The 9,055-nt window shown below is 34.6% G+C and overlaps 2 pseudogenes; one reads left to right on the top strand and one right to left on the bottom strand.

Moving 5' to 3' along the window:
- The window catches only part of LOC119672722, a 510,988-nt pseudogene that overhangs the window by 273,174 nt on the left and 228,759 nt on the right, over positions 1-9,055 (top strand).
- On the bottom strand, positions 6,236-7,722 carry LOC119667722 (annotated as a pseudogene).

Below are 9,055 nucleotides of genomic sequence, written 5' to 3'. Positions count from 1 at the left end.
AATCTATCGCGAAAATATTTTGGAGGGAGTTCTGAAGCCCTGGGCACGCAAACATTTCGGCCGCAGACCTTGAACATTCCAACAGGACTCAGCACTATCGCACTCAGCACGCGCCACCCAAGAATGGTTAAGAAATGAGGTTCCTCGCTTCATTTCCACCGCACAATGGCCACCAAAATCTCCGGATGCCAATCCGTTGGACTATTGTGCCTGGGGTATTTTGGAAAGCAAGGTTGGCACTAAAAAATACCAAAGTGTCGATCATCTCAAGCAAGCGCTTCGCCGAGAATGGGACAAAATACCACAGAGCCACTTTCGGGCAGCGTGTGATGGTTTCATTGGCCGTTTGAAGGCCATAGTTCGTGCCAAAGGTGGCCAATTCGAACAATTCTAAACCGATTCTCAAATTTGATGTTATTTCCGACATTTTTTGCTTTCATTCAATAAAATTTAAAAAAAATGAAAAAATTATGGCGTTTTACTTTGTTGTAGTTTTTACATCTCACCTTGTATATATAAAATGCCAGTTGAAAGATCGCCACCAGCAGACGCAAAAAACGCCACGAGTAAATCGGACCTGTGCACACCGAATAGGCAAGCACAGAGGCAAGAAAAACGTATGCGATCTGAGCTTTCGCCAGACTTATCGCTCGGTGATGTTATGCTGTCTATTCAGCAAATGACGGATAAATTCGAATCGAATATTGCAGGTTTGAGTAACAACTTTGATTCCCAAATAGCTACGCTAGCATCAAAGAGTGACATAGGAGAACTTAAAGAACAGATAGGCAACGTGTCTGTGAAAATGGAAAAATTGGAGAACGAGAACCAAAGGCTAAAACTAGAATTAGAACAATTAAGAAATGATAGAGATGAGGACAGGAGGGAAAGACTTGTCGAACAAAGTAAAAGTCGTAATGTACTATTGAAAGGTTTACTAAAAGATAAAGCAAAAAAAAGTGATGTGGAGGCAATTTTCCGAGATAAAATGGCTATGACAAGTATTAAAGTTCGAGACACAAAAGTAATATTTGAAAAGAAAAATAAAGTGAGTGTAATTGCAGAATTGGAAACATCAGAAATGGCAAAAGATGTCTTAAAGAATGGTAAAAAACTGCATGGCACTCCGATTTATATTGAAAAGGACTTGAGCGTGACTAAACAGGAAAATAAATCAGCTTTATTACAGCTGAAAAGAGATCTGGAAGCCATCAGAAAGACTCACAAAATTTATGTTAAAAATGACAGTATAAATATATCAGGAAAATTGATGCACTTTGATAAAAACAAGAAACTAAAGTGCAAAGATGGTGACGCTGTTGAGCAATTAAAGCAATTGTATGGTGAGATTGAAGTGGAAGAAGTGCTCGAGAAAAACAAGCTTTTTAAAAAAATAAATCATCCAAAAAACTGTTAGTAAAAAAGGAAATCGTTAAAGATGCCAAACAAAAAATTGAAAAAAATGCAAATGCCGCCAGGTCAGACTCTAAATTAGCATATAAATTTAAAATATTATCGTATAATGTAGCTGGTTTAGCTAATAAGTATAAGTTTATAGAATTTATGAAGTATGTTAAAAAATTCGATATATTTGTATTATTTGAAACATTTTTAGTAAGTAAGACAGATTATATTGAAAACACATTTATAGAATACAATCTTCATTGGGTGCCTGCAACAAGAACAACAAATAGAGGTCGAGCCAGTGGAGGAAAATTGTATGGTGTACGAAAGCAATTGCAATTTTGCGGTACTGTGGTGTTCAAGCACATTATGAACTCAACAATAATCGAGATAACCACTATTAATCAAAAGTTATGTTTAATCCCAGTTTACCCAAATTGCAATAACTGGCTAAATGATCTCAATAACTTATGTGAAATATTAGTGGAAGCTCAGAACGAAAATGTCATGATAATAGGTGACTTCAATGCACGAATAGGCAAAGAACAATGTCTGGAATTCAGCCCAAATATGAAGTGGACTGAATTATTGGGCCACAGAGTAGCAATGGATACAATTGTAGATAGAAATGGCAAACAGTTACTAGAAATTTGCAATTCATTTGGTGTCACCGTGTTAAATGGCCGCACTAAAGGCGACACAGAGGGTACATTTACGTTTATCAGAGGTGTAGCAAGGTCAACGATAGATTATTGTTTTGTGAAAGGAGTATGGTTAATAATAACTGAAGAGTTTCAAATACGTGACATGATATACTCGGATCATCAGCCACTGGAAATTATGGTAAATCTAGATGCCTCTAATTCAAATGAAAATAAAATGCAGTTGCTACCGAAACTGATATGGAAAGATAAATATAAAGATCTGTACCAAGAAAAGCTTGAAGAATCACTTAATGCATGCGAAGGTAGTACATTTGCGTCGAAGGAAGGAGATGACATTCTTCAATATTGTGTAAAACAAGCAGCAAAATCGTTTCAGGGTAATTCGGTGGGTATAAATAGGAAACAAAAATGGTATGATTTTGAATGTGAAACTGCAAGAAAGAAATCATTTAAATGGCTCAAAACAGTTAAAAAAGGTGGTGATATAGCTGATTTAGAGAAATACAAAAATGTAAACAGAGAATACAAAAAGCTGTGTGATGAGAAAAGGAAGTCATATTTCAATGAAATGGCAATGTCGATATCCCAAGCAGCTGATAGTAAATCATTTTGGAGTGGAGTTAAAAAAATAAATCGTGCAGATTACATAAAAGGAATTAAAGTGGACGCCGAAGCTTTGGCGGCACATTTTAAAAACCAGTTAAATAGCAATATAGTAAGCAAGTCTTTCAGTTATGCCCTGCCGTATGTAATAAATGAAGCGTTAGATGCTCCAATAAAGATTGAAGAGGTCTATGCAGTGCTCCAGAATTTAAAAAATAACAAAGCCGCAGGTGAAAACAGAATTCCAGCTGAGTTTTTAAAATATGCCACGCCACAATTTATAGAGCATATGGCTGAATCATACAATTATATATTTGAAAATGCAGCCCCACCTGATAGTTACAAAAAAGCCATAACATTTCCCCTTTTTAAAAAAGGTGACCCAAATAATGTAGCAAATTATAGAGGAATAGCATTTCTTAATACATCAGCTAAAGTCTTTACAACACTCCTGTATAACAGAATTAAAAATTGGGTTGATCAAAACAACATATTAAGCGAATTTCAAGCTGGATTTCGAAAAGGTTACTCCACGGTAGATAATATTTTCGTCATCACTAGTGTAGCGCAAGAGTTTATTGCAAAAAGCAAGAAGTTATATGTTTTTTACGTAGATCTTAAAGCTGCTTTCGATACAATACAAAGAAACGTACTATTTTACAAACTAAGCCAGCTGGGTCTTTCAACAAAAATTTTGAAAATACTGCAAAGTCTATACTGCAACAATGAGTCAACAGTATGGGACGGAAGAAGTACATCGAGATGGTTCCAAACGTGTACCGGAGTGAGACAAGGTTGTGTCTTAAGCCCTATATTGTTTGCACTGTTCGTTGATGGCTTAAGTAAATTTCTTTCTGGTGGTGTTACGATTGCCAATATGTGCCTAAAAGTACTATTATATGCTGATGATATTGTGTTGTTTGCAGATTCTCCAATAATGTTACAAAATATGATAGATGAATTAAATAGATATTGCAACTTATGGGGACTATCTATAAATACAGACAAATCAAAAGTGATGGTATTTAGGAAACATGCTAGAAGATTGAGAAATGATGAAAAATGGTACCTTAACGATGATCAATTAGAAGTGGTTAATAATTATAAATATTTAGGAATAAATATGAAATATAACGCAAAATTCGATAACCACTTGAACGAGAAGTTAAAGGAAGCTAAATTGGCTATTAATTGTACCTGGATAAATGTCTTAGGAAATCCAAAAGTGTCACTGCCCGTAAAATACAAAGTTTTTGAAGCCACAGTTAAGTCAGTTCTAAATTATGCAGCGCAAATCTGGGGTGTTGATAAATATGACGCAGTAGAAAAATTGCAGACATTTTATATAAAGAGAACGTTTCGTTTGCCGAAAAATACCCCAAATTATATGGTGCATTTAGAAACTGGTCTACCGACGCTATATACCCAAACATTAAAATTGCATTTTGATTACATAAATCGTGTTAGGAATTTGCCAGACAATAGGATTCAAAAAACATTAGCGCAGTACCTAATAAATGAAAAAACATTATTTTTTGAAATATGGTCAAATCTGGCATCCGAGTTAAATATAACTAATGATTTGAGTATTAATGAAAACTGGAAAATGTGGCAAAAAAATATAATAACGAAACTAAGTATTGAAGAACGTAGAAATTTTGTAGAAACGGCAAGAAACAGTATATCGAGAGATGCATATAGTAAGTTGAATTATGATCTAGGTGTCAATAATTACTTTCACGAGCAATATGACCTAGAAACAATAAGGACAATCTTCAAAACCCGCGGCGAGCTCCTACGATTGTGCTACGTACCGCATGAAAGTCTAGACACGCTGTGCACGATATGCAACCTTAAATTGAAAGGCGATGTTATACACTTAGTAGGTGAATGCCCAATTTTTAAAGAACATAGATTGCTGTACTTCGGTAAACCCGCGCTCGATGTCAATGAAACCATACGGTTACTGAATGGCCCCAACTGGAGATTGTTAACGGCGTTTATTAAAACTACATTTAAATATAGGCAAAATATTATTAATGAAGACTTTTAAATTAACTTATATAAAATCTATTATTTTTGTTAAAGTAATTTAATTTAATTTTTATGTTGTATTGAGCTCATAAGCAAGAATACCAATTTAATATTTATAAAAATTGGATTAATTAGTTATTAGTTAATTAGCTATTAGATTAATCTAAATTTCCGGCAGACGGCTAAAATGCCATAGCTGTAAGCTTTATGTATATTTATTATAATTATATGTATTATAATTATTATATAACTTCGATGTAATATAATAACTTTAAAATGAAGTAAAAAATAAAGCTACTACTACTACTACTGCATACGCACATTGGTTTGATCTTGTCTGTTCTGCATGTACGGTGCGTATTCTGCTGACGTAGCAGCTACAGCTATGTTCGGCGCGATCAACGGCGACTTTTCAACACACTCAGGGGTTGAAAAGATTACTGGCGCCAACGTAGACGCATAAGGCATATTCATTACATGTGACGCTGGCAGAGGCCACACTGTACTTGTTGATGCACACGAATATTTGTTCATGTATTGGTTCGGTACAGTCATCGAAGGCAAAGAAACACTCACTGTATTTGTTGTAGTTGTAGTTTGACTTGTTGCATGTAGATTAGTATTCGGCACAAAATACTTATTCGCATTTAATTCCGGCATCGACGTCGCCACCGCATTGATAGGCTGTATTAATGACTCCAATGTCCGCTGGAGACGCAATACTTCGGCTTTCAATTCCAAAACGGTGGTGTTTTCGTTTGCCGTATTAACATCGGCGACACTTTGTTTCTCCTGATCATTATGTTCATGCAATTGCGTTTTCAAATTACTTTCCTTTACCGAAGGAAAATCATCCAAGTCAATTGCATTTCCCATTGTGTTCGAATCCATTATTTTCACTAATAACTGTCTACACTTATTACCATTAAATTATTATTTGCACTCTTTATTTTAAATCCCACTTCTGAATTTGTCAGACACCGAGTTTAAATAAAACACGTCCGTTTGGTTAAGAGTGTCCAGTCAAAACTGACTTTCATTTCTTTATTATATTTCTTACATTAATGCACTCCGAGAGCGTAACACTCATGAGAGCATGAAAAGATGCATAAGAGTAATGATAATAGAAGTAACAATAAAGCAATAAATAAAAGTAAAATAACAAAAGAGTGACAGTATTACTCCAGTTACCTCATTGGGCTTTTCACACAGTTTCATAATTTACTTTGCTAAATTCTCAAAGTTTTTATTATTACAAGAATGCTCTACATATTTTTTCAATTCTTCCGCATTCAATATTTTCAAAGTCACTTACATCATGACACCAATTATTAACCAAATACCAAAATCAGCATTTTTTATCGTCGAACTGACGGACTGATGTTTTGGTTCTGGTCAACAACCGTCAAGATGCAAACAATCTTGCCTACTTTTAGGAAAATGTACGATCATCTAAGATCGTACACACTACATATACATATATATTACGGAAAAACTTCAAAAACCGTGAAATTAAATAAAATAAATATTTAACTCACAACACCATATAAATCGGCATATGCATTCATTTCATCTACCAGTTTTGATGCTGAATATTGATCCACCCATCTAAATGTGCCTCCAGTGAATGGAGGAAATCCAAGACCAAAAACCGCACCAATGTCTCCTTCTAAAGGATTATCGAGTATTTTTTCTTCTAAACAAAGTACAGCTTCATTTACAAAGCGAAAAATCATACGCAACGTCATTTCTTCTACAGAATTGAGACCTTTTGGAGAAAGCGAATATTTCTGCTTAATGATTTCCATAGCATCTGTATTAATAGGTCGGTTTTTTCCAGATTGACCATCATATAAAAATATTCCTTTGTTAGATTTTCGTCCTAAAAATCCAGACAAAACTAAGTCTTGCATGACAGACAAATTGACACCACTAAAACGTTCTCCAAAAGCCTACATATATAAACACAGGTCTTATTTAATGCGTTGATTAAGATAGTCAAAAGTAATTATGTTATACCTTAGACAGGTCCGTAGTAATGTGTGAGCCGACATCTATTCCGACTTCATCAGCCAAAGTAGCAGCACCAACTGGAAACCCGAATTGTTAAGTCATTTTATATAATTCAATGGGATCAACACCTTCCTGTAAAAGTCTTACAAAAATTAACTTACAGTTAATTCATATCATAATACCTGATTGCTTCAGATAACATTGTAGCCAAAATACGTGTTGTGTAAAACCCAATTTTTCTTCCTTTTGAACTTCCTTTTGCTATACTCTTAATAGGAATAGCGCTAGAATTAGTAGCTTCTATTACAATATCCAATACAATAATATGGAAGGAAAACTCATGGATTTTACACCACGATAACGCACCGGCTCACACAGCCTTGGTTGTGTCGCAGTTTTTGGCCAAAAACTCCACCAATATAGTTTTGCACTTTAATTTATTTTTATAATTAAGTACATTAATTTCTCATTGTTTATTATATTTATTATCAAGAATGTTTATTTAATATTTATATATATTTATTATACATAGGTTTATACAATTTTTATATTTTTTTATTTTTTTTTTTTTAATATATTAAACAATGCATATAGTTTTGTATTTTAAGAAAAAAAATTAAAGAAATAAAGAAATTCGAAAAAGAATGACTCGTAGTGAAAGATCAATTAATAATCCCACCTACCATAAACCGATTTTTAAACCATGGTTCAAAGTTTCTTAAAGTTCACCTTACACGTGCTTTATACTTATTCAGCGGTCGTGAGAGCGAGAGCGTGAGGGGGAGAAGCTGCCAGATCTCTCTCACATAATCGCTGTAGAAATCACATGTAAAGATCGCTTTAAAGTTTTTGGTTTAATGTACCCACTTAGAAATCAATGTCAATATGTCAATATGTGACTATATCATCAACCATGCATCGTACTCTCCACATATGACCCGTGTTATTTTTTCCTCTTCCTCCGACTCAAATTACCATTGCGAGGAATACGTTTTGAGACCATAGAGGCCATAAAAGAGAATTCGCTGCGTGAACTAAAGGCCATACCTTCGGCGGCCTATAAAACTTGTATGGAAAATTGGATCAAGCGTTGGCATGCATGTATTGCCGCAGGAGGAAAGTACTTTGAAGGCGATAATAAAGAAAATGATTAAAAATTAAATTTTTGCGTTTTTTTTAAAATCTCGTTCTTTTTTGATCATATACGAGCTTATTCTCAGAGCTGTATTTGAAAGCAAATTTCCAGTTACTTTAGGAAAAGATAAACCGCTATTTAAAAGTTAAAATTGAATGCAATTGACAAAACTAAATATCAAAATAATGAAACTTTTTGTTACGCCGATGATGTGGTAATAATCTGCAGAGGAAGAATCTGTGCGAAAGAATCCAATTAGGTCTAAAACTGAGAAAGGAATGGTGCAATTGTGTTGGGCTGAAAATAAATCCAGCAAAAACAATCATTGTACCATTCACGAGAAAACACAAAATAAAAAATCTTAAACCCATCTGCTTAGATGAAATAAAACCACAAAACGAGCTAAAATTTTTAGGTATAATTTTAGACCAGAAATTATTCACGTCCAAGAAGTAACAAAAAAGGCAACCAAAGCCTTTATGACATATAGATCCATCCCAGGTAAGAATTGGGGATGTACACCAAAGTCACTGCGATGGATGTACACAGCTATAATCAGACCTATAGTCACTTACGGATCAATAGTCTGGCAAAACTGCACAAAACAGCAAAGCGTTATCAACACACTCAACTAGGTACAGCGACTTGCATGTGTAAGCATAATAGGAGCAATGAGAACATGTCCGACTTCATCAATTGAAGTACTTCCGCAACTCACACTTCTTAACATCCATGCGAAGAGGCTGCTCTTAGAGTAATTACAAACAGGATGACTGGTCTTGAAACCAACAGCAAAAAATCTGATACTCAGGCTGCACAAATCCCAGAAATGAAATGAAAAGTATAACTTTACAAAAAACTTCAAAACTGAACTTAGCAACATAAAGAAGGCTTGTCGAAAACCCAAATAATAAAAGAAAACATGATTGCATGGTATACAGACGGCTCTCACACAAATAAGGGAGTTGGGGCTGGTGTTTATGGACCAGGCAAGAGATACTGGGAAACACTAGGAAATAATTCAACTATCTCTCAAGCTGAGATATACCTGATAGATAGATGTGCCAGGTACTGGTGCATAAGCAGAAGAAACACCTAGGAGGGTATTTCATGGATCATAAAGATTCAAGACTAGGAAAGGCAAGCTCTATATTATCTTTCATTAAAAAAATCTGACTTGGAGAAACACTCTAACCCGAGT

The sequence above is a fragment of the Teleopsis dalmanni genome, chromosome 1 (assembly GCF_002237135.1).
Source record: "Teleopsis dalmanni isolate 2A chromosome 1, ASM223713v2, whole genome shotgun sequence".
In the NCBI taxonomy this organism is placed as follows: Eukaryota; Metazoa; Arthropoda; class Insecta; order Diptera; family Diopsidae; genus Teleopsis; species Teleopsis dalmanni.
This window is presented reverse-complemented; position numbering and strand designations above follow the sequence as displayed.